Here is a 25,738-nt window from a genome sequence, read left to right as displayed (position 1 = left end):
GTTCGAGCCCCATGTCAGGTTCTATGCTGATAGTGCAGAGCCTGCTTGGGATTTTCTCTCTCTGCCTCTCCCCTGCTCCCTCACTCCCCCTCTCTCAAAATAAATAAACTTCAAAAAATTTTCCAAGTGATGGTTTTGCTTCAGTATCATAAAACACACTACTTTGCCCCAAATCCAAAGTTCAAAGTGATTTCAAATTGCAAAACCTACTTCACCCAATCCTGAACATTCTCCTCAAGCACACAAGAACCCTCCCTAGTAGAAGTAGAGATCATCTTTACCTAATGACCGTGGCAAACTATTGTAAATAACTTTTCAATATCCTATATAAATGCCAGATGATAGTAGGTAATAATACACCTCAGGATCATGCTGATTTCTCTAAACTGAAATTCCAAATACTTATGGGATAGATAAATTAAGCTTTAAAAGAATGAGGTTTTAGTTTTTCCTTCTTGTTTTGAAAGGCCAAGAATTTTCTGTGAACATTCAGTTTTGTTCTGTCCCTCTTGTCTAGAAGGGTACTAGCCATGTGCCAAGAACAATAGAAATACCAGCTTCCCTCAACCCAGAAAAAATACCCCTTTGCCACAGGAGCCATACTTACGGTTCCACAATGGCCAAGGAAAAACCTAATAGGAACAGATTGTGTGTGCCTGTGTGTGTGTGTGTGTGTGTGTGTGTGTGTGGCAAAGTCAGTTCCAGAGAGAGAGAAAGAAGCCTGGTTTGCACAGTAGTAGAACCACTAGAACAATATGCTCCGTCCCTGTGTCCACGGCCCAGTCCTCCCCTGACGCCCTCCTTTCTAGGGCATGGGGTAGAAAAGTCACATACACAGTAGATCATGCCAGGGCCTGCTGACACAACCCTACTCCCAGATTTACGGGCAGGAGAGTGAAGCAATGTCTGTGCTACATACGTAGTCTTACTTTTATTTTCATTTTTTTAGGTAGATGTTTCAGCACTTGACTGGGGGGGATGGGAAGAAGATATTGCAGGAAAATTTCTCAGTGCTATTACATCCCCTCTACCCACTCCGCAATCCCTTCAATCTTCTGAAGTTTGGGTGAGGGTCAGTGAAGAGCTTTGGACGGTGTTAAGAGCCTCTTCTTTTTACCTAGCACAAATAGGATCTCTGATACTTCCTGGCCATGCTAAGCTGGCTACAAGACTACTTCCTCCCATGCCAGGTCATACGGAGAGAATGAGGTGGGAAAATATTTTTCCTTACAATGACAAATGGCCATGTGAAAAATGGAGTCTCAGGGGCTAGTATCGTGATGTTTATTATCATGAACACCTGACCTTTCCCACTACAAATTGAAAAATTCCATGGTAGTTTTCTAACTTTGTTATCAGTGAGCATTGATTTCTGTACAATGAAAGAATCAGTTAAATAATTCCTAGTAAATCATAAAATAGTTAAAACAATTAAATAACAATAAAATAATTATAATAATAATTAATCATATGCTACATCTACTCTACTTTTTTATAACTTAACTTCATGTTTTTCAGGTAATTCATGGGAAAAAACTCCTATGTATTTTTTAAATGTTTGTTTTATTTCGAGAGAGAGAGAGTATGTGTGCACATGTGGGGGAGGGTCAGAGAGGGAGGGAGAGAGAGAATCCAAAGCAGGCTCTGCATTCAGCAGCTCAGCACAGAGCCCAATGTGGGGCTCAAACCCACGACCGCAAGATCGTGACCTGAGCCACTATCAGAAGTCACTCAACAGACTGAGCTACCCAGGAATTCCTATGTATTGATAGGTCCCAGATTTTCCTATGTACGGATATGCCTGTCCTGCATCAGACATTTTACATATATTGTTATTTTTTTTTCACCACAACTAGCTTAAATCTAAGTGTTCTTTTGCTCTTTTTATTTTTCTTAATTAATCTCTATGCCCAACGTGAGGCTCGAACTCACAACCCTGAGATCAAGAGTCACGTGCTCTACTGACCAAGCCAGCCAGGTGCCCCTCTTTTGCTCATTTTTAAAATGAGGTTCACAGGGGTTTAATATCTTGTTCTCAATATATAATTAGTACACAAAATGCATGAAATCAAATCCAATTCATCTGATTTCAACATTTGTATCTTTGCCTTTATAATATGCTATCATTGAGGAGAATATAAAGAAGCTAGTGTCAAATACATTGATGTTCAGTTTGCACTCAACAAGTGACAAAAGAAATTGTACAGAAAATAAAAACTATTCATGATCTTCATCACTGACTTGTCCTGTGCTTGGGCCCAACACTGGGGTCAGGGTGAGCCAGAAGGAACCCACGCATGGGAGCTTTCCCTGAGCTGGGGGTCCTGGAGAGAAGACCGAACTGAACTGTGAAGCAACAGACAACAAAGCTAGAGAAAGCATTTGACCTGAGCGTTTGACTTGAGCCAACGTTGTAACTAGAAAAATGAGCCGAAGCATTAGGTCCAAAAGGCAAAATAAGCCATACGTGGAAACACAAGGACTAACCCACTCATCCAGGAAGATTGGAAGTCGATCATAATGCAGGGCGCAGGGTGGGTGGGCGCAAGCGGTTCAGAAGTATATCTCGAAAGGTGAGATGATACTGAGTGAGATGTGCCTGGCCTTGGCCACGAAGGTGGACCTGACACATTCAAAGGTCCACACAGAACCAGACACTTAAATTCTAGAGAAAGTCATCAATTCTCTCTAGGTCACATCTAAAACTGCCAGGCATAGAGAAGCAGGTTTGGGTTTTTTTCCTTGGCTGTTACCATTTCATAGTTGCGATTATCATGAAGAAGATCATTTTTGAGAAGAAGGTTTTTACATTTAAGTATCTGAAATAACTCTGAAAAAAAAATCACCCCCGAATAGTACATTAGAACTGAGTAGAGTACAAAGTTTATAACTTTGACCTCTTAACAGAATAAGGACTATTAAAGAAGACCACAAAGCAGTATGAAGCTATTTCCAGGTCACCAGACAATCTGTAGGTACAAACAATTGCTGGTCCCATTTCCCTTCAAAAAGGGAAAAAGTAAAAGGTACAGGTCACTCTGAGCCCCTAGTCTGATGTCCAAATGGCCCTTTTGGTGGCTTTGACCTATGAGGAGCACGGAATGGGTCCTTAGAGACAGGAAACAATTAAGGGACACTTTCAGTGTTTTGAGGAGTCAGAGAAAACAACAACAACAAAAAGCCATCAGTGTGGGATTAAAAATCGCAATAGTTTTTTTTTCCCTTAGCATTTGCATTGATTTTTCAGCTTTTGCATCAAAAAGAATATCTGGCCTTGTGGATATTTAAGAGGCTAGGGAATTTCATTTTCCATTTAATAAACTGATTTTCTCCCCCGCTATAGGTACTTGGAATTAGCACAAACCCCAGGATAACTACAATTCCAAAAGGGAATGTTCAGTTCATTATGAATGGTCTGACAGCAAATAACGGTCTGACAGCCAAATTCCTGGTCTCCAAATTTGTAAGTTTGCCTTTTTTTTTTCCTCACAATTCTTACTCAAGACCGCTTCTGAGCTTTTGCACATTTAACCCTTACACTCAAAGACAGTATTACTCGTGTTACTAAAGAACACGAGAAACTTCAAGTTTATACACTTGGATTAAAAGAAGTCTGATATTTATAACCAAATTATGACCATCTTGAATACAATAAATTAACTGCTGAACTAACATAATAAAGAAATACTGTATTTATTCTCACGTCTGTGGCTACACATCCTTTGAACAGGTCTAAAGAATCATAAACCAGCCATAAATCTTATGATGTTTTCCATTTTTTCACTTTAATGACATAGTACTCATCTCTCAATAGGAAAATTATGAATGATACTAAAAGTTAAAATAGTTGTTTTTGGTAGTCAAAATTAATTTATACTGTCTTTAATTGATCTGTATGTTCCACATTATTTTTTCAATTTTTCATTATAACAATAAAGCTACACCATAATGACGTTTCATGTATTACTTCATTGAATTCTCAATAAAAGCCCTAAGGAATGAACACTATTAATGTACCCACATTGTTGATAAGGAGACGAATTTAGAGAAAATTGCCTGTAATCATACAGGTAATCATCTGCCCTGTTAGTATCCAAAATAGATACTTTGAACTTCAACTGACACAGGGATATACAAATTCCAGAGATATATTTGCGTGATCATTTTGACATAACTTTACACCATTGCACATACTAATAAGTAAAAAAAAAAAAATGTAAAATTACCTTAAGTACGTCTTAATTATTTGTCAACTGCCTCAATGATCCACTTTTGACCTGTATAAATAGACAACCCAGAAGTTCAATGATCAAATCCCAGTATGAAAATATGGTGCATAATTAGTGCACATCTCTGCATTTGGGGAGGACAGCGAATTGATTTTACATAGGGCATTGTTTTTCCTAATTAATTGTAGTTTTGTCACATGTTTGTATGTGATTGTTACATAAGTGGTTTACAAATTGTTAAGAAGTTTTATGGATATCTAGAAAGAATAATACAATTCAATGAACTTACACAAATGTTAAAGAGAAATTTTACATTAAAATGTTACTTTGTTTCTTAGTCCTGAGAGAATGAATTCTTTTTAAAAAAAACACAGTTAAAATCAAGCATTAGATATGCAAATATGTGTTCAGATCAGAGATACCAAAATTATTCAAATGATTAATTATTCATCATAAAATGTCAATTAATAATTATGAAGCATAAAAGGCATCTTTCTAATGCATCTTCATTTTTCTTGGCCTAAAAAGGGGCTTAATATACATGTTCAATTGACTTCTAACAAGTTTTAAAAATGCAACAAAGTAAACAAATTGTAAACAAGTGCAAACTCTGAATTTTAATAAGTGAACAACAAATGTGCTCAAAATGAACAAAAAGCAAAAAAAAAAAAAATAAGGAAAACAAAAAACATAGCCACATTCATGACCTACACGGCCCCATGCTCACTCACCTGCCAGGGAAGGGGTCAACCTGGCCAAGAAACCAACCCAACAACTCAAGTTGTGAATGTGTTTAGCAAGTACAAAATAAACATGATGTTTCTCTCCCAAGTGGAGAGAGGAGAGTGGGGAGGAGAGTGCCTTGGGAATTTTTTACACTTTGTGAATAGACATTAAAAGATAAAGCACAGTTTAAGTTTCCTTAAATTACCTATTATAACTCCTAAAGTCCACTAAGCACTGCTAAAATATCACTGTAAATGAAAATTTTTCACAGTTTTAATTGTCAATAATTTCCCTGTGTCAACTATTTTATTAATTTTTCCAGGAAGGTTATATCTTTTAAAAAGTCAGTTTGAGCTGATACAATTCAGAATAAGAAACCATTTGATTACTAAGCTATTGATTTATATTTATGATTATGATTATGATTTACTTAGCACTGACACCTGGTGAACTTGATGACCCAGGGAGTTATTTTAGTTAAGGCGTCCCTGACCTCCCGCTGGTAGATTAATTACATATTAAACACTGTGTTTTCAAAACTAAATGATAAATCTAGACCCTTGAAGGAGGCACAAAAGAATCAGAGCGAGAGAGGAGGGGATGCTAAGAAACAAAACAAGACATGGCAAAAGGAAGATAATCAGATAAAAGGAAAAGAGAACGTAGGAAATGCAATTGGGAAAGAATTTCAAGAAAATAAGGATAAAGGGCTGGGAGGGCTGACAGGAGGGCAAGAAGGAGGGAGGAAAGGAAGGGTTTTGGGTTTTTAATTCCCTGGCGAGGCTGCTGGCGTCCGCGCCCTTAACGCCACAGCCTTCCAAGTTGAGGCGAAAGCCACCTCCTCGGGCCTGCGTCGCATCCAACTTACTCCAAGTTTTCTGGTGACTCCTACAGGGCCCCTTTCCGTCCCCGCCCCCCCCCCCCCCCCCTTAGAGAGATTGACAGTCGCGTGGAGGAGGCTTTTCCAGGCACAGCCTTTCTCATGGTAATCAGCCCCCAGCATCACCTCCCGGCTGCGGCCGCTCCCGCTCCTTGCGCAGCTCGCGGACCCCGGGGACCGGAAACGGGGCGGCGGGCGGGGAGCAAGCTAGCTAGCGACCCAGGTCAGCTGACCCGGCGGCGGGGCGGGGGTCGCGGGGTTCGCGGGCGGGGACAGGTCCGGGGGAGGGCGGGCGGGGACCGACCCTCCCCTCCCCCCCACGTGCTCCTCCGCCCGTTCGGCGGGGCCTTACCCTGAGATCAAATGGAGGGACCGAAGCTGGGGGCGTGGGGGACCGAGCGCGCTGAGAATTGGGGGCGACAATCAGACCTGTTTTGCATCAATAAATTAAGACGCTCATTTGAGTCCTGAAGTTTGCTGGTTCCTGTCAGTGGAGACGTTGGCAAAAGCACTGAAGCCGAGATTCAGCCTTAACTTCAAAAAATAAAGGAAAATAAAATAAAAAGAACCCCCTCAGCTGGCCGCCCTGCTGGGGCCAGGTGACGTGCGTGATTCCATAGCCCGCGGGCCTCACAGCAGGAACGTTAGGGTCGGTCTGAGGTTCTCTGGTCCTTGATTTTGTTGAAAAGGGTTTCTCTGAGAGATGCTCCTGATTTTTTTTTTTTTAATAGATTTTCCCCTCCTATCCTAGGCTCAACTCCGAATGGATTGGATTGCAAGTTTGCACGTGAGAAAACCGTTTGGCTTGGCTTGGACCCCTGCCGCCCCCCCCCTCCACACACACCCCAATCCAGGGGTCTCCTTTATCACCCTTTGCTTGCAACTCTAAAAGAAGTTGCCCACCTCCTGCGTAACAACCCAGGGTTGAAATAATTCCTCTAGATGAAAGATCAATTCCGTTTTCAAAACGAGAATAGTTTCCTTTTTTTAAATTTTCTCCACATGGTACAAAATAAACAGAATTTGCTTTAAAAAAAAAAAAATCATTAGCTGTGGCCAAATTCGAATTCCTTCTACAGCCTGTGTGTTCAAGGGCAGAAACATTGTATCTCTTTGGGCTTCTGGGCCGGCAAGCGGAGCTGGGGGCTTGGGGGGGTGGGGGGTGGGGGGGAATCTGCTGTGAAAGTTGAGGAAATTGACAGACTGTGAGGTGAAGAGGGGGACCGTCACCAGGTCCTGGCTGAAGGAAATTGGAAAACAAAAGTGCATCTTCTTACCCTGACTGGGTGGAGGGAATCCTGAGGGAGGCAGTTTATTTTACTCAAAGAAACCCTAAAGAATTGTTTTTCCTCCCTCCAGTGTCGATTGCAATATTATTTCATATTTACATGTATCTGTTGTTTTAATCCCCTTCGTCTGCGCTAATCTCGAAATGGATTATTAATGGGGAAGAAAGATCGGGAAGGAACGATTCATTTGCAGGACTTGTTTTGCTGTGTGAGGAGACGAAAGCACCAGTCCTCTCTCGACTTTTCCCTGCGCCCAGCCCTCCTGCATCCCGCTGATCCCACGATCACCATTGTCCCCGACCTGGCCTTCGGACTCAGGGAGTGTTCGGAACAAATTTATATTCGGCTTCCTCCCGTCTCCCCGCCAGTGCGTCGGTGGGAACTCTCGGTCAAATGAGGAGGGGAGTGCCAGGGGCGTGCCAGGCAGGGGCGGGGGGCAACCTGCCCGCGCGCTCACCCCTCGCAGAGACCCTTCCCTTGCCCTCATCCCAACATACACCTTAATGGGAACCTGAAAGATTGCTTTTTTACCCCAAACCAAATACTTGAAAGTCGGAACTCCCAGTGCTAAGTGTTGGGGCTGCCTCCTGCCACTTGAACAATTACTGAGCCCACAGTAATCAGATGATTAGGTGTTTTTAATGGAAATACTTCAGTCTTTTTTTTTTTTTTAAGTCAGATCCTAAGTAACCTGACACTAATATACATAATAAAGACAAGTGATTTGTTAGCCCTTCTCTGAGATCCTTTGACCTGAGGTTTTTGCCTGTGACTGTGTGTCTGAGACTGTAACCCTCCAAGGACTACCTGGGCTCCAGCAGTGGGGTCTTGCCTGGAATCACTCCTTTGCAGTGGGATCCTTCTTCCACGGGAATGGGAGAGGAGAGGCTGAAGAGCAAACTTCTAGAGAAAGCTGGATTCCATTTTTTTTTCATAAAAAGGAGGGGGAAGTGGGAAGAGGAAGAAAAAAAGACATTAATAATACAGCTAAATCTCAGGGGAGGAACTTGATAAGTCAGACATATATTTAATATAAATATGTACTATTAAAAGCAATGTAAAACTAAAATTTTAAATATTTCTAACCCATATTGGAAATCATTAATTTTCTTTTTTTACAATTAACTTTTAGAATGATGATCTTGAATGCTCCTCTTCTGTAGGTAAATTATCTGTAATGGTGTGGGGGAGAAAATTAATTTACGTAGCTATTCTCATTGTAATAAAGAATCAAGTTAAGAAAGAGATGAGTCTGTAAACAACTGTGAAATTTTACTTTTTTTCATCTTAAAGTAAGAAGTGGCTGTGATCATGCTAGATGGTTATTTCCCTCCCCCCAAATATGCAAAATAGAAAGACTTGCACCTCTGGGACTATGGATGTGGCAACCCAAGTGGTGGCTTTTCCCTCCTCTGCGTGCAATTGCAAGTGACTCCTGCATTCAAAGTCTTGCTTTAGGCACACATTCAAAGCACAATTCAAAGCAGTTTATCTTAATATAAGTAAAAGTCTAGTGTTGGATCAGGGTATTATTTGTTTCAGATTTCATCAGACTGAAAACAGAGGGCTGTGACACTGAACAATATTAAAGCAGAAAAACTGGTGGTGAGGTGGTTTAATCCTCCTGACACCTCCACCTTTACCTTTGCAAGGAAGTCCAAAGGCTGTTGGGGCTGGAAGTTTATTTTGTGCTCTGAGGTTCTCAAGCACTTTCACTCTTAAGAAAAAAAAAAAAAAGTCTCACAGTTCTTTAAGAAATTGAGCCTGAACCATTGGAGGCTAAGAGATTTCTTCCTTTTCCGATAAATGCCTGTGCTCAGCATCCTCAAATTTGGCTGTCTTTATTTACTTCTATATTAGTTCCAATTACGTGCAGTGTAAACCAGCTTTTTGATTAACAAAACAGCAGAGCATTGGTTAAGAACACTTAAACTTCAAAAAAAATTCCCCTGGGAAGTGGGCTCTGAATCGGTTAATAATGTGCAGTACTTGCTAAATTGCTGACTTCCAGATGTGGAAAATATCTTTCTTGTTTAGGACCTATGTAACCTGATTGGATTACGACAGAAGCGTCACGTTGGAAGCTTTTGAGTGATTATTTAATTAACCATACAGTAGAAAGCTGTATTCTCCAGGAAATCCCTTCCATATTTACATAACCAATCCCTTCAGAGCAAAGGTGGAGTCTTTTCTTTTTAATTTTACTTTAATTGCAATATCAGAAAAATATATACTCCAAAACTTAGACCCCATGCCGTTTAATATCATACTCTTCCTTCCCTGCTAAGTCCCTCTATGGCCTTTCTCCTTTTCCTCCTACACACACTCCCTCACTTTGTAGTGAGGTCTCCGTGAGATGTAGAGAGATTCAGAGATCAGTCAACCCAGCACTCTATGTTAATTTACTTAGAGACCCTTTTTAAAAATACCAAACTACTTTTTACCATTGAGATCCAATCCAGAAATTCATCATACACACACCCCAGCACACACACCCTAAGATGTAGTTCACATGCAGCATTTTTTTTTTTTCTGGCTCTGCCATCCAAAAAGAAAAAAAAAATAAAATAAAAGAAGAAAAAGGGCAAAGAATTTAGTTCCAGAAGACGTGCTGAGAAATCCACACAACTTAATGTGCATCTCAAGTCTGGCCATTAGAAATATCTGTATAAGAAGAGGCTATCTGGATTAAGGACCCGGGATCTTTCCCTTTAACTTTCGCCCCTTAGAGTTCTCCAGTTCTGTGAATGGTGTGCACCGTTTTCCGCCCTGTACTCTGTAGGATTTAGTGATGAGGATAATGATGCCAAAGGCTTGACGGGGGGGGGGGGGGGGGGGGGGGGGGGGGGGGGGGGGGGGGGGGGGGGCGTGGAGAAGAGAGGGAGGGAGGGAGGGAGGGAGGCGAGAGGGAGGGAGAGAGGAAGGGAGGGAGGTGGAATTTCATTTCTTCCACTAAAGCGTTTGCGGAGACTTCAAGGTATAATCTATCCCAGATCCTTTCCCAGAGAGAAACTTGGCGATCACGTTTTCACATGATGCTCACGCTCAGGGCGCTTCAATTATCCCTCCCCACAAAGATAGGTGGCGCGTGTTTCAGGGTCTCTCCTCTCTCTCCTACAGAAAAGAAAAAGAAAAAAATGTCATTAGAAGAGGCGTAACACGTCAGTCCGTCCCCAGGTTTGTGTTTCCTGGAGTGGCCGAAAGAGATCAGTTCTAACCTGCTCCGCAGGAATAACGGTCCTGCCTCCCGACACTCTTGGCGAGGTTTTGTACAGTTTGCTCCGGGAGCTGTTTCTTCGCTTCCACCTTTTTCTCCCCCACACTTCGCGGCTTCTTCATGCTTTTTCTTCTCACCATTTCTGGCCAAAACTACAAACAAGACTTCGCAGGTAGGTTTTTTTCCCCTTTTCTCTCTTTTTATTCCCTTTTGGTATGGTCATCCCCCACCCTCCTTTTATGATTTTTCTCCTTTTAAGTGGGGATGTGAGTCTGAAGTGAGAAGGAGTGTCTGTGGGCAGGAATTTCAGGTGGGTTTAGCTCCTTTATGGCAAGCTTTTCCCAAGAGTGACTTCTTTGATTTCTCTGGCTCTCCGGCACTCTCTCTTTCCTATTCTCTTCTTTTTCCTCCCCCAAATAATTTGCCCTGTACCTGTCCATTCAGGTAACCAAAGGTGCCTTTTGCTACCCAGCCTAGGAAAAGTTTTATTGAGAACTATATGGTGGAATGAAAACTCTTCAAGGGGAGAGATTCTGCTCTATTTTTGCATCTAGTGCCAATTCATTGTATTCAGCAATTAAAACTTGGCAAATACCTGTGAATAATTACAAAACTTGATCAATACAAACCTACCAAATTCAGGGGCAAGTCTTTCTCTTAGATATGGCAGTGCATCCTCTCCCACCCGAGAAGGCTGTTTTCTAAGCAGAAAGTTGCCTGTTTTTGTCTGCTTAGCGAGTTTCATTTCTTTATTTTATTCTTTGTGTGTGTATGTATGTGAAGTAACACCTCACTTCTGTGATGATAAATAAAGAAGTGAAAGTCCTCATGGAACTCGAGTCGTTTACCAAAGTGTGTGTGTGTTGGGGGGGGGGGGTCACTACAGCTGGGAAGAAAGCTGCTGTCAGGATATCAGAGTTTTAAAATTAAGGATAACTTTTGAAATTGTATTTTAAATGGCAAAGTAATATAGACATGGATTTAGCAGGAGACACATGCACACACATATCCCATTCCATACTTTGGCACTGAAAAGTCGAGAGAGATAACAGAAGTTCCCAGGAACAGTGATGAGCCCGGCTAACATGAATGTGTTTATCTCCCACCTACTTATGTATTTTACATGCTCCCCCTATAATGATGAAGGCAAGATTACTAACTCCAGAGTTAGAAATAACAGGCAAAGATAAAGTTTACAGCACAAATGCCCTCTCTCTCTCTCTCTCTCTCTCTCTCTCTCTCTCTCTCACATACACACATGCTCATAAAACTAGCAGCTTACTTTATTAAACATGTATTTATATGCAATCGTGTGTAAGTCTCAGCATGAATACAGACAGGCCAGCTGTTTCATCCCAGACACTTGTGTGACCGTTCCCTTATTTCAGGATTTTCCCCAACCATTTCAAATCAATAGAACGCCAAGAAATGACAAAACGTGTCAAACATAAAAGTCACTCCCTATGCCTAGGTTGAATTCAAGGTGCTTTCTAAATCATCCACTTCCCCTTCTCTCTGCCCCCCTCCCCTCTCAGCGAATGTCTGGAAACTGATACTCACTTTCCAGGTTTTCTGCAAAGCTTCTAGCACAGGAGACAATAGGTGCGGGGCGTGGGGACTGAGTGTGCTCGGCAGAGAAAGGGTTAATGGCCCTTGTGTTACAGTTTGCATCTGTTACATCTTTTATAGCCCCTGTTTAAACTAATCCTCGAGGCACAGCATCTTCCCAACCTCCACCGAGTTTTCGGGATTCTCCTCCTCTCCTGCCTGCCTCCGAGGTTCCCCTTCTCCAAGTTTTGACAGTTTCAGCTGAAAAAATGCAGCGCCTCTCTCGATTTTTAGGTACAAAAGTTTCGAAGCCAGAAAGGATACGATCATTTAGTAGAGCTTAAAAGTATTGCCGTAGCGGTTGGACTTTCTCTTTCCTTTCTTGAGGGGATTAAAAAAAAATTCTACTGGAACTATTTAAGGGAACCAGTGTGGGGGAGCATGTGTGTGAATGAGGTGGGGGAAAAATACTTAAGTAAATATTGTCAAAGTGGCGGGGGGGGGGGGGGAGGTGGGGAGGTGGGAAGCGACGGTGTCCAAAGAGGCTTATAATTATACTTCTTATTTCGGCGTGAAACGGGAAATCTTAATTTGGGGGCGGGGGACTGGGGGGAGGCAGAGACAGTGCCTCGATAAACTCCAAAAGGGGAGGGGAGGGGGCGCGGGGCGAGTGGGCTTCCTATAATTACTATTATCAATTTGCCCGAGTGTGCTTCATCCGGGGGCTGCTTCGCGTTGTTTGTTTGTTTGTTTCCTCTGGGGAATGGGGTTGTGGGGGGTGGGGGGGGTGAGACAAGATGAGAGCGAAAGAAAGCCTCGCCTCACCCCAAGTTCCCGAGCCGGGCTGAGGACTTTTCCGAGGAAAGGGTCCGCCTAGCCCTGAGTCAAGCAGCCTTACTGTACCGCCGTGTGCATTCCCTCATACGGTCAGGAGTTATGACTCATTTTGAAGATGTAATTCTTGTCTCTCTGATCCCCTCGCGGGTGCAACACAGCAAACAGTAACAAACACAAAGCGCCTCGGGGCCAAGGCTGGGGGTGGGGGGCGGGGAGGGGGCCGCCGAAGTTTCGCTTTGGCGTTGGGGGGCGCGGATGGGTGCTCGCCGGGGCCCTGGCCCGGCTCCCCTGGGCGGCCCGCGCGCGTTTCAATGGGCGCGGGCGATGCCCACATTGTCGCTGTGTTTGGTTGCTAGATCGAGCCTGCGTGCTGCCGAAGCAGGGCGCCGAGTCCATGCGAACTGCCATCTGATCCGCTCTTATCAATGAAGCAGCCGATCATGGCGGATGGCCCCCGGTGCAAGAGGCGCAAACAAGCCAATCCCAGGAGGAAAAAAACGGTAAGAAGCGGCCCGAACCAAACTTTTCCGGGCCACTCCGCGGCTGGAGACCCGGGGAGAAGGCGGGGGAAAGGGAAAGGGAGCCGAGGCGGCGGCGGCGGCGGCGCCCGGGGCTCGCGGGCGAGCCTCTCTCCGTGGCCGGCGCCGCAGCCCGGCGCGCGCGGCGACTGGACCCGGGGAGTTGGGGAAGTGCCGGGCAAAGTGAGCGCGGGGCGCCGGGGGGCTCCGAGCCCCGGGGTCCGGCGGGGGCCCCGCGCCCCCACCCCCGCCGCCCCCTCGTGCCCCCGCCTCCGCCCTCCCTTTGCCTCCGCCTCTCGCTCCGCTGGCGCCCGGTCCGCCGGGTCCCCTGGCCGGGCTGCGGGAGCGTCCGGCGAGGGCAGGGCGGGGGTCCGGGCGCCAGGTCGTGCAGGATCCCGGGGCGGGGGGCGGGGGTGGCGGAGGAACTGCGAGGGCGGGAGAGGGGGCCTGGGGCTGCGCCTCCGCGAGGCTTAAAGTTTCTTGCCGGAGTGTCGCGGCCGCCTCTCCGTACGCCAAGTAACGGTCCGCGGGCAGCGGGGCCCGGCCGGGCGCGCCCCGACCTCGGGTGGGAGGGACCCGGCCGGCCCTGCGCGGGGTCCGGCGGGGTCGGCGCGGGCTCGGGGGTGGGTGGTTCCTCTCCAGCGGGCTCTGGCCCCACGCCGGGGACTGGCGGAGTCGCGGAGAGCAGGGAGACTTTTCTGGGCAGTTTTCTACATGGTCAGGAGGAGCCCGTTATCCAAGCTGAGTCAGGAAGGAGGAAGGAGATGGGGGTGCGAGAGGGACACACCGACCAGAGGTGGGAGATTAAAGGGGTGGCTGTTAATAAAGTCCGTCTTGGAGAAAGGCAAAGAAGGGATGAAGAGAAGGGGGAGAGAGAGAGAGAGAGAGAGAGAGAGAGAGAGAGATCGACCCCCTAGGTATTACCCCCGAACAAAATCGTGGGAATAAAAGAGAAAAGTGATTGGCAAGAGCGCAGAAGGCGCCTGGGGGAGGGGAGAGAGCTGGGGACCGGAGAGGGTGCCGGGGGTAGCTGACAGAGGATACTGAGTTTGAAAAGAAAAAAAACCAACCCCCCAAAACAAACAAGCGAACTAGCGCCAGCTCAGACTGGGAAAGGAAACTTCTCGCTCCCTTCGATCTCAGCTTTATCACCCGGCGCGGGGCCGCGGTGACGCTCCGGAGCCGGACGTGGGGACGCGGCGCCAGCCCGGCCTCCGGCCTCCCGCAAACGCAGCCCGCACCTCTCGGGGACTGCCCGGCCCACTTGGAGCAACTTTCCTCTAGAGAGGACAATTGTGCGCGCCCCCGGCCTGCCCCGGAGCTGCGCGGCGCAGGGAGGGGGCGGCCGGGGGAGCAGTGTGGGGTGCTGGAGGGAGAGAAAACACAAAGACGAGAGAATTTTGATTAGAGACAAATGATGCTTCTCTCTCTGTCTCTGCCTCTCTAGGGTGTGTGTGTGTGTGTGTGTGTGTGTGTGTGTGTGTATCTTTTGCTTGTTGTGGTGGAGGTGTCGAGCCATATGGGGGAGTGATAGAGGAATTTTAGTCAGAAACTGTTCGTTACGTTATCCTGCCTTTTCCCTTTGTGCTGCCTTTGATCTATTTGCTTGGCTTAGTATTACAAAAAAAAAAAAAAAAAAAAAAAACAAGTACAATAATATATTCTGAGCTGCTTCCCCAAGATCCAGTTCAGGCTGCCTCTTTTTAAGTCAGTCTCTCCTCTTCTCCCTCTCCCTCTCCCTCTCCCTCTCCCTCTCTCTGTCTCTGTCTCTGTCTCTGTCTCTGTCTCTCTCTTAATTTAATTTTTTTCTTCATTCTAGTATCTGGCATTATTTAAGGTGGTCCTTACACAGGAGACCTCCCCTTCCCCATCTCTGGGTAATTTAGTAGACACTAAAATTATACCTAATGTCCCCCTCTCCTCTCTTGTGTTTCCTCTGTTCCTTTTATTAAATGTTGGTTATTGATTTTCTAAAATCAATGTCTGTTGTGGGGCTTTTTTCCCCCTCTTACAAGTATCTAAAGCACGGTGCTGATCAACTGGATAACAAAAGCTTTGTGTCAAGGAGGCTTTTTTTCTTATGTTAAACAGTCATTTTTTTTTTTTTTCTGAGAGAAAAGAGAATGAGATATAAAGCAAGGTTCCCAGAAGTGTTCTTTTGCAGAAGAGACTATTTAGAATGTTTGTTTCTGCTTTCCTGCCTCCTCCCACCCCCTTCGGGATTTTGCCACCGATGACCAGCCTGGCCCCGGCAGTGAGGTCAGGCCAGAGCCCAGGTCTGGGGAAACAGAAGGCTCCAGGCTTCCTGGGAACCCTGAGGGGTGGGGGTTGGCAGAGAGGAAGGCCTGCTGGGGGCTTCGCAGGTGAAACAGAGTGCCAGGGAGGTGCTCAGCTGTGGACACTGCAACCATATCCCCTCCGCCCAGCTAGTAACTTGGGAGAAGCCTCAACACTCCGAAATGGAAAGTTGAATTGCAAATTTTGAGGCATTTATCTCAGACCTTGCATACTTACCAGCAAGCCTTCCATTGCTTACAGCTTCTCTAACTTTTACTACCTGTCTCTTTTTCCAAATAATCTGTAAAACATGCTGTGAATTAGTTACTTGTCAGTGTTTTTCCTTGGGTTTAATCTGACTGAGCAAAATGCCCTGGTTTAGAGAAGCAGGTAGAAGAGTTTTGTTCCCCCATTTTCATTTTCTTTCTCATCAAGCACATATCCAATGCCTTTCCCTTTGGGAATTGCCAGGATTTATCTGAACTGAGTGGATTTTTCTTCTTTCCTGGATTCATGGAAAAGATGTCACTTTTGAGCTTGTGTCTTTGCTGATAACACTAAATATGATGATGCTTATCAAAATCATATAGAAATTCCTGGAAAGGAATAATGGCAATACTAATCACAGAAGTAAGAAGCTGCAAGGAAAAAAAAAAAGATGGTCATCCAGGAAACTAGAATGACACTTTATATAATTTTAATGAAGTCAACAATGTATATATAGACGGAGGCGACAAGAAGAAAAAACACGTAAAGCAATTGTGTGTGTGTGTGTGTGTGTGTGTGTGTGTGTGTGTGTGTTGAAAGGCTGGTCAAGAACGTGAGTTAGAAGACGATGCTGTACACAATTATTAAAAAGCAAAGGAGAAGGAGGCAGTTTGAGGGTAATAAATGTGCAAAGAGAGAAACAAGAATCTAAAATCCAGCCTTCAAGATTCTCAGGCCAGCAAGATGCTTGGCAAAGACAGTGCCAGGGCCAAATTAATCCATAGCTGACAGTCTCCTTTCCCCCACATGGAAAGGATGAAATCTCTTCCCAGAAAATAAGATGTGCAGGAGGAAAGGGGGAGAGGGGTGAGGGGAAGGAGGCAAAAAGCAAGTTGCCGGCAGACAAGAATGTGTGTCAGTTTCAAGAAAGTTCAGTCAGATGATCTTCAGTCGCCTGACTCACTTTGTAACACTTTCACTGAAGCTGGAGAGGAGGGGGGAAACCCAGCCCCCCTTTTCCATCCCCCTGATTATACCCCACTATCTCCACACAGCCTTGGAGACAGAAATGAGCACTTGGAGCGGGAGATGCCCGGCTGTTGCCTACCACTGGCGCGGGCCGGGGTTGTAACTTGCAAAGTTTGTTGCTTTAGCCCCTGATTGGGGCTTCGGCTCCTGGGGATGCTCCGGCTTCCCTCCTGCCTCCTGAGGAGCTTGGAAGATGGGCCAGCCTCCCCAGCCCACTGCCTTCCAGCATCAGCCTCTGAGAAATCGCACATACACATGCAGGTTGTGACAAAGATCAAATCTGGAAACTGCTTGCTTCAGAGAAGGGAGTGAAGCCGTCTTTTAAATGAAAACTGAATTAGGAGTGGAGGGGGAAAGGAAATGGAAGAAAGAAGGAAAGAAAGAAAAGTTAAATTTGATTTGTCTTCAAACTTTCAGTTAAAGGGTTGGGGATTGTGTGGGGGAGCGGGGGAGATATTTGCAAATGCCTCTGGTCTCTGATTTCCAGTGGTAAAGACAAGGGATAAAGTTGGATGTTTTCAGGGCTTTGGACCCTAGGGGAGAAGCAATCAGATGAGCAGAAATGATTATCCTTTTTTAAGATAAGCCCTCTCTCCTTACCACTTCCTTAAAGGGAGTGGAGGCGCTGGTGGTGATGCTTAGAGGCAGCGGAGGACGGAGAAGTTGCTTCCGTTTCAGAGATGCTTAAGTAAAAAGGGAAAGAAATGCATGGAGCCCTTTCTCAAGGATGTGGCTACCGTCTGTCCTCTCTGAGAGGTGAAGTTGGGCTGGGGCTGCCTGGAGTCAGAGCCCCTTAGTACACACTGAGGCAGGGAAGTTTCCCTCGGATTACAATCGCTTCAAACTTGGCTATCTTTGCAAGTGGGGAAATCTTTTGCAAGTAGCTTGCTTCACAGGGTTGATGAGTTTATAGGGAGACTGGTTTTGCTGATTCTCAAAGCACTCAAAGGCAGTTGGTGTGGCAGGTACCAGTACTGAGGGCACTCCAAAGATAGCTATCTCCATCCTTTTCTCTCTGTGGAGATCTCCGTGCAAGTTTCGTCATGCTGCACACACACAAGACTGGGGGCTATGTATCTAGACTGATCTATTTGTTTTATTTCGGTTTGGGAAAACTAAGTCCACTGGGGCAGAAACATGCCTGCTTTCGTAGCACAGCCACTAGCCTGCTGGCACCCACAGTGGGACGCTCCACCAGGGGTAAGGGCGGGCTAAGGATTTTAAACTTTACATTGTTCTTCTGTTGCCAAATAAAAATAAATTCATGTCTTCAAGCATTTATTTCCGAATATGATTTGAATAAAGCCAAGATTAAAGTTCCCTGCCAAACTGCTATGTCACATGTATGCGATGCTTCCCTCCTTGGTGGCTTAATTTGCTCAAAGTAAAGAAAATTCCAAGAGGTTCTTGAAGCCCCTAATGCCGTGTTAAGGATATTTCCTTGGGAAAATGTATGTCTACCCTGAAGGTAGGGAAGGACGGTGTGGCCAGCTCTCTAGCAGTGCCGCGTTTATTCTAAGATGTGGGAGATTCTTTTCCCTACAACAGTTTTTGTCATCTGCATTCTTCCAAGGCTTTTAAGGTGCATTTTCTTCTGTGTGAAAGGGAACTCTTTGTCCTTTTCCTCTCCAGCACCGTGGCTTCCCAAGGTAGACACTATTTTGTGCCTGTCACAGAGAGAGGGAGTGCAGGTTTGCAATGCTCACAGACAATTGATTGTCTGCCCTAATGTGTTTCATTTACATGTTTATAACGTCAATGGTGCTGGGGTGTCCACTGTACCATTCATTCCCGCATTCCCACAAGGGGGCAATTGTCTGAATGGCCAAGTCAGACACCTTTTTGATTGCTCTTTGGTTGTCTTTTTAGAGCAAAGAAATAAAGGAGGAAAATCTGTGATGCAGAAACACTAGTTGAAAATATACAGAATTAAATGTCACCACAAAAGCAGATGTTAACATAAGCTCAAATATGCTTTTTCGCCAAGATGTGAAGGTTGAAAAAAATAATTCAGAGCAGAGGGAAGGATGATTTAAAACCAATAAATATAGTCCTCTTCCCCCCTCCCAATTTCTTTTCTTTCTTTAGCAGTCGGAAGATGAAATGTGATTTTCCTTTTCATTTTTAAGCCTTGAAACATCTAGGCACCTCCCCATTATTTGTATGTTTGCTGTGATTTGTGAATTTTGTGTATATTTACATAGCTCTGTTTATACCAACAGCGTCAGCTTACCACTTGGAAAACCTATTGAATGACTATTTGGGCTGTGGGGAGTGTAAACTTTTAAAAAGTAAGATCCAAGTATTTCATCAAGCATTTTTTAAAAAGGAAAGCAGTAATAATCAGAAGACTCTATGGAAGTCTTTGCCTTAATAGCTATGTGCTAAATACTTTTATCTTGGGTGACAGTCCTGTCAGAGTGAAAACTCTCAGGAAAAGTGTAACTAGTAGTTACAAAGTAAATAAAGAATTTCGTTTTAAGGTGTTCTGTATTGTTTTTATACTGTGTGTGTGTGTGTGTGTGTGCGCGCGTGTGTGTGTGTGTTGTCTTGTGTTTCCTCTGAGAAAAGTGAGAGGAAAAGCCATCCATGTGTGTGTTTTTGGCTTTTCTCTTCATTCAGTTCTCCCCTACATATTATGCATATATGTATCACACATGAATACATCTGCTTAAAAAAGGAAAGCTTTCACAGTTCAGATGGTGCCTTGCTGGTTCATTAAGGTAATACAGTTATTAGAAGTTGGTCTGATTTCGCGTGTGGTCCATAAGGAGAGAAAATACTAACTCTTGTGTCATCTGGTAGGAGGTAAATAGGGTGGGGAAACTTTAATAATTTTGTAGTAAATTAGGGAGAAAAAATCGCTAGTCTGTGAAAAGATTTTTGCCTCTCCGGGAAGACACGCACAGTAGCTGCACCGTTAGCTGAACCCCTGACACGGCGGTCTTTTGAATGCCTTAGGTATGATTTCACTTTCGCTCACATCAATGCTGACCTGAATGCCTTTCATATCTGATCCGCTGTGTCTCTCCCAGTAAACATCCCCTGAGGGGAGAACAAAGAAAGGAGCTCTTCTTCTTCTTAATCACAATTCAGCCCTTTCACCGCCGGCAGGCTCCATTTGCATTCTGCCACAGAAAGCCAAGATGAAAAGAAAGAGAGAGAGAGAGGAGAGAGAAGAGGAGAGAGGCCGAGGGTAGTAGCTGAGTAAAATAACTTAGGTGTTTGTGGCTGTTTGTTGGGCTTTCCCTGGTTACCAGCCTTATATAGTTGATGCTTGACCAGGCCTTGTCCCTCCTGACAGGCATATAGTGTTACAAGATGGCATGTCTGTACTATTCATGGCCACCCGCTCAACACTTGAGGTAAAAAGTGTCAGAGAGGGATCAAATTCTCCCTCAGAAGCCTGTTAGACTTGGGGTCAGGTGTGTGGACTTCCCATCTTGAGTGCTGCCTACTATTTGGCTTTACTTATTGTTTACCATCAGACCAGGGAGGTGAGGGCACTGGGGTGGGGGGGGGGGGCGCAGCTGGAGGCTGCTCTGGAGGAGAGAAGGGATAAAGTCTCCCAAGGCCCTGCTCTGGTTTCAGGGATGGGTATCTGGCCCAGAGAAAAAGGGAGAAGTGCTTACACCCAGCCTGAACACGCTGATAAATCTTCAGGAAAACTGGAAAAGACTTTCCCATTTTTTCCCCTGACTTTTTATGATAATTCATATTTTCAAATGAAAGGGGAAAAAAGCCAAGAAAGAAACTCTCAAATGAGCCAAAAAGGAAAAAAAAAATTCTCTGAAAAGAATTTTAGGGGGAAAAGTTGTTCTATTTTAAAAAGCTTTGAGGGCTGTAAAGTGCCACGTTTTTCACACCTTCTTCATACTTTTTTTTCAGATTTTTTTAGTATGTTTAACATTTGTGAGATGACAGCCTTTTTGTATCTCAAACTGGATGCTTCAAGATTTGTAGGGAGGGGTTGGTGGTATTCACGTTCTCCTGAGAGAGAAAGTTTATGCCTCAAGGGCTCCTTCTTACTGGGAACTGTTTAAACCCTTGCAGGCGGACCTGTCAGGTTTTACTGTGTTATTTGCCTCCATTTTCAACATGCAAAAGTAACATGCAGTTAATGGTATCGGAAGGAGACCACAGCAAGAGCAGAAAGCTCTCGTGACAACTTTTCAGCTACATTATCTTGCTTCTAAACTGCCTTGTCTTTTTTTTTTTCCTTTCTGAAACCAGTTTTAGATACCAACAGTTTTTCAACAGATAAAGTACATAATGCGCGTGTGCGCACGCGCACACGCGCACACGCGCACACACGCAAGTTTAGGAGTGCAATCGCTTCGAGTGAATAATTGGAAATGGGGGCTGTTCTGATAGCCATGGTGCGGATTTCACTTATAAGAGCAAAAGTAGCAGAGATATTAGAAGTTGTACATGAGCATGTGACAGAGATTCCTGATTTTTTTTTTCCCCAGAAGATTTACAGAATTTACAAAAAGAGATTATCCCTACACCTTCCACCCCTCCTATCCACCCCCATGACCCAAGCAATGAAGGATTTAGGCAGATTTACTTCAGTAAACACCTTTGGACACTTGGGGGGAAAGTGGGAGTCTGTTTGCAAAAGGAGGCTTTTGTTAAGTGAGGTACCGGGATAATGCTTTACCAGGCAGCTGTGATATTAACCTACCCAGCAATGCGGGAACACTCCTTAACTCTTTGAGTGCCTGGCCCTTTGCACTCAGCAGATAAAATCCTGGCTCTCCAAAGACACTCAGAATTCTGGTTCTAGCAGTTTAATATTCAGACAAGTCTTGTAGACATGAAAACTGTTCAAGCTTTTAAAACAATGTGGTTTAATTAGATGAGGTGGACTTACATTGCTCATAAGCCCTCCAAATGGTGGTTTATAATTGGCAAGAAAAAAAAAGGAATCAAGGCAGCACATTAAAAATTCCAGGAAATATCTTTAGAAAAGCTATTTTCATTTCCAGCTTTTAAAATATTAGACTATGGTAGCTAGAGGGAATGAAGCAGCTGGGGCCTCTCTCCTTACTATAAAAGACACCAGAAGTTTGTGATGAAGAAAGGGGCTTCAGCTCAAAAAGCTGTAAGAGGCCAGTTGGGACAGTGACACTATCACAGCCCTCGCATCTTTTCTAGGGGGAAGTGTTGCCTATCTTTCGGAGCTCGGAAGGTCATGTGAACCTCAGAGTCAGGGCCTCAGGCCGACTGTTACCAACGTGAGACTTGCCAAAGCAAGCAGAGAGGCATTTATAAGAGGAAGGAGTTAATGGTTATTTTTTGCTGGGCACAAGAATAACTTTACAGGTGTTGCATTTGGGCTTAAATAAGATTGCCTTATTTAGTTTCGAAAAAGAGTGTAGGTGTCAACGTTCAAGCAGCCACAAATGTGTGAGAAAGTAAAGGGTATGAGACATGACAGGATTAAAGGTGTTTGCTATGTTGTTACACCGTGTGTCAGGCTGCAAGCTCCCTTTGTCACAGCCTCCTGGTGATTTGACAGCGCAGATCTACTTCCCTTCTAGGTGAGACAGCATTTTTTAACTGGAGTTATAAATATGGTACACCCTTCGAGTTGCACCCTGCCTCCCAGATCCACGAATCCTATTTGAAAGCATCTTGCCCTGAGACACAATGAACAAATGCTGTATACAGGGGGCTGTGTGCTCGGGGGCCCGGGCATAGCCAGCATCACAGTAGCTGGCATTGACTGTTGTTTGGCAAGAAGGTCCTTTGCCAAATCATCCAATAATTAAGTTTTATGTTATTTGTATGAACGACCAAGCATGCAGTATTCCTTTTCAAATCAAAGGGAGGCTTAAAATTACTTTTTGAACACTTTCAGACCATGGTCAGGTCACAGTTTGGGGGCTGAATTAAAATGATCTCATTCATGATCTAATTGAGGTTGGCAAAACCTTAACAGTAGCAGGAGTACATAAATATAAATCAAAGACCAAAATTTAGCAAATCATATCATTTGCTAGAAATCTGCTCATGAATTATTCCCCGATTGCCAACCCAGAAGTTAAACTTTGTCTCCCCTCAGCAACAGTAACTGTGCATGTTTTGTCAGACTCCTGACAGGAAAGTTAGAGGAGCTGAAGAGAGAAGGAAGATGGTCAGTGTCTCATCTGATATTGTGTGTTTGTGACCCAGGAACATTTGAGAGCTAATAAAGCCCAGTGCATTACAGTGGACGCTGGAGTCCTGGTTAGAAATTAATATGGGCTCTTCTGAAAACCAGACTTTGGAAGAGCAAGCATCGGGGACACGTAAGGGATGTAAGGGGAACAAATATTTCGAGAAGGATCCGAACTTTGCTTTCATTTTTCAGTGGAGGAATGCAATCGTCATAATGATTTATGATTTTTTTTTTTACAAACTTAGTTCTGTTAGTAAGCTGAGTTGAGGGGCTGAGATTTGAAGGAACTGTTAGAATGAAAAGACATTACTGAAGGGCTCATGTGCACATTTAAGTTACCTTTCCTTTAAAAAAAAAAAAAAAAAACCAAAACACTACTATAAAAGTAAGATCCCGGGTCACTTTTCCTGTAATCCATGGGCTTAAATGTCATGTTCTCTTGTATATAATCTGTTTTCAGTTATTCATCTTTCTGGGTTGCTGTGTGTTATTTCAACCTAAACCCACACACACTCTGCTTCAAACTGGAGGAGACCTAATTCTGAACTTGAAATTAAAATTTTAAATCCCACTTAAGTGAAGATATTTTTCCAAGCAAATGACAAACGCAGTACTGGTCAGTTTAGCTAACTTTATTTATCACAACAGCAAATATATGAAGGTGTATTTTTAAGTCACAACAATAAGGTGGAAACATTTTTAAATGATCTCAGGCGATGGAGGTCAATGAGTACATTCTTTTGGGAACAGGTCATTGTCATTAATGATTTCTCATGACAAAAAGTCAAAACATACTCTACATTAAAAAAAATGTAATGGATTCCTCTCTAATAGTTAGGTTGTTAATATGACAATATGGTGATTTTTGTTCTTTCTATAATTTCGTATTTCTTTTTATAATCAACTCTAGGAAAGAAAGGTACTCCCGACCAGGTGATAGACACTCCCTTCTATAAATCAGCAATCTAATAAATCAACAGAGGAAGATATCATGCTATTTAAGATCTGAGATTTTTTCCTCTATCTTAAACAGAAGAGTAAATTTCAAGGAATTCAGTGCCCAAGTGACCTGCAATGTAATGTACAGGCTTCACTGTTGCTTAGTTTAAATTGTATCTATATTGTCTTATATATCTGAGTAACTGTAATCAAAGAAACTTTGCAATTTGCCTATTCTTGGAAGTACCTAAGTTTCTATTTTAGACACAAAGCACATCAATGGAAGTGTTTCACATCATGAGATTTCTCAGTTTTAAGAGGTGAGGTTTATATATAAAGAACTCAGTAAAGCTGTGTTTTCATAATAAAGAGACCCATTAAAAGGGGAAAATCTCTAAACAAAATGGTTGTCCTCTAAAGATTTCCCATCACCTTTGCTCTGCTGATGGGAATTTGAAAACTACATACAGCCCATATGCACACATTCCACATGCACACACACAAATACACCCTCGAACCCCAACTCTGAGACTTTTCCTCTTTGACTACAATCATACAGCTTGTGAATGAAATATATTCATATGAAAATAGTAGAGGTGAAGAATTAACGTAGACTCCTGTTTGCTAAGACTTCTTTTAAGAAAGAAAAAGTGTTCCCTATGCCACATGATTCTTACAAAACTTACTTGCACCTATTAATCTAAACTTTAAGTGTATTATTTAGGAGAAATTACAAGCTTCATGCTTTTAAACTGTTATCCCCCCCCCCATTTTCCTTCAATGTTACCAACCTTAACATGGATTATGCTAACTTGATTGCAAATTATTATGGTTTTTAAAACGGCATTCAGGAGTCCGGAATAAAGATTGTATTTTAAAGTAGTGTTTATAATATTTAAAAGGAAAAAAAGGGGGGCAGGAATTTAGCTATACTGAACACTTACAAATGTGTGGAGTTTTATACTTGTGCAGATAAAGTGTGAGGTAGCCTTACCCTGTGAAACCAAGACCACAAATGATATGTGTCAGTAGGTTCTTTGATAGGGCTTCTGGCCACAGTGTTTTTGTGCTGTCAAACTGCTGTGTTGAACAAACACCTCCTCTGGGACAAAGTGATAAATGCAGAGACAGGCTGGCTTCAACCAGTCTCAGCAACCTCCTCAACCACACCCCCCCCCACAAACTCCCAGGTCCGTCTCCCCCTCCCACGATCCAGCCACCTCCCCACCCGCTTTGTCCCTCTACCTGAAACTGACATTTCTAGAGAGATGCCCAGGGTTTTTCAAGGTGTCAGTGGTGAGTAATTATTGAAACTTCCCAAATCTTGTGAATCAGGACTCTCAAACTACAGGCAAAGTCTTTTTCTGGCAGGCTTTATCTAGTCTTTTTTAAGTGGAACTGGACCGAGCTTCTAAACTTTTGCCAGCTTGAACTTTTTCCACCTTTGCTTAATCATTTGAAAACCACTTGCTTTCCTCTCGTCTTTCCCCCAGTCGCTGGAGTTTTTATTTTCTAATGTCCAAGCAATTACGTTGTGCAACACAAAACAAAATTTTGCCTTAAAAAATCCAAACACTGTTCCCTCCTACTTTTCACTTTCCAGCATTCTTTTAGGGCTAACACTTCAAATGTATAGCCAATGGATTTTTTTCCTTCTCTCTCTTGGAGCCATTATTCTCTGACTAAAACCTGTTTACTGGTGCCTTTGTGTGTGCTTTTTTTCTTCCCCTGACATTAAATGAATTTCCATCTTCTACTTCTGCAATCTCTAAGAAATAGATAAACCATTATATTTTTTCCCGGCTCGTATTTTAAAGCGGTGATCCTGACAGCAGGACGATTATTGCACTTTATGTTTTAGTGGATGTTTGCTGTT

At 43.8% G+C, this 25,738-nt stretch overlaps 1 protein-coding gene and 2 long non-coding RNA genes across 4 annotated transcripts in view; 2 read left to right on the top strand and 1 right to left on the bottom strand.

Moving 5' to 3' along the window:
• Positions 1–4,225: 4,225 nt before the first annotated feature.
• LOC122481309 lies at positions 4,226–6,587 on the bottom strand. The gene is made up of 2 exons (XR_006296818.1): positions 6,188–6,587; positions 4,226–4,277 (listed from the first exon to the last, which is right to left on the bottom strand). It is a non-coding gene; the product is annotated as an uncharacterized LOC122481309 (long non-coding RNA).
• On the top strand, positions 5,945–6,864 carry LOC122481310. The gene is made up of 2 exons (XR_006296819.1): positions 5,945–6,058; positions 6,587–6,864. It is a non-coding gene; the product is annotated as an uncharacterized LOC122481310 (long non-coding RNA).
• Positions 6,865–10,398: 3,534 nt separating this feature from the next.
• The window catches only part of ZEB2 (zinc finger E-box binding homeobox 2), a 130,040-nt gene continuing 114,700 nt past the window's right edge, over positions 10,399–25,738 (top strand). Inside the window, exons 1-2 of one of the 2 annotated variants that reach the window (XM_043576634.1) lie at positions 10,399–10,513; positions 13,083–13,226. The gene's annotated coding sequence lies outside the window, so the exon portion shown is untranslated. Of the gene's footprint in view, positions 10,514–12,071; positions 12,184–13,082; positions 13,227–25,738 lie in introns of those variants that run through there. The other variant, XM_043576635.1, reaches the window with a different exon arrangement.

Source organism: Prionailurus bengalensis, chromosome C1 (genome assembly GCF_016509475.1).
Source record: "Prionailurus bengalensis isolate Pbe53 chromosome C1, Fcat_Pben_1.1_paternal_pri, whole genome shotgun sequence".
NCBI classification, from domain to species: Eukaryota; Metazoa; Chordata; class Mammalia; order Carnivora; family Felidae; genus Prionailurus; species Prionailurus bengalensis.
This window is presented reverse-complemented; position numbering and strand designations above follow the sequence as displayed.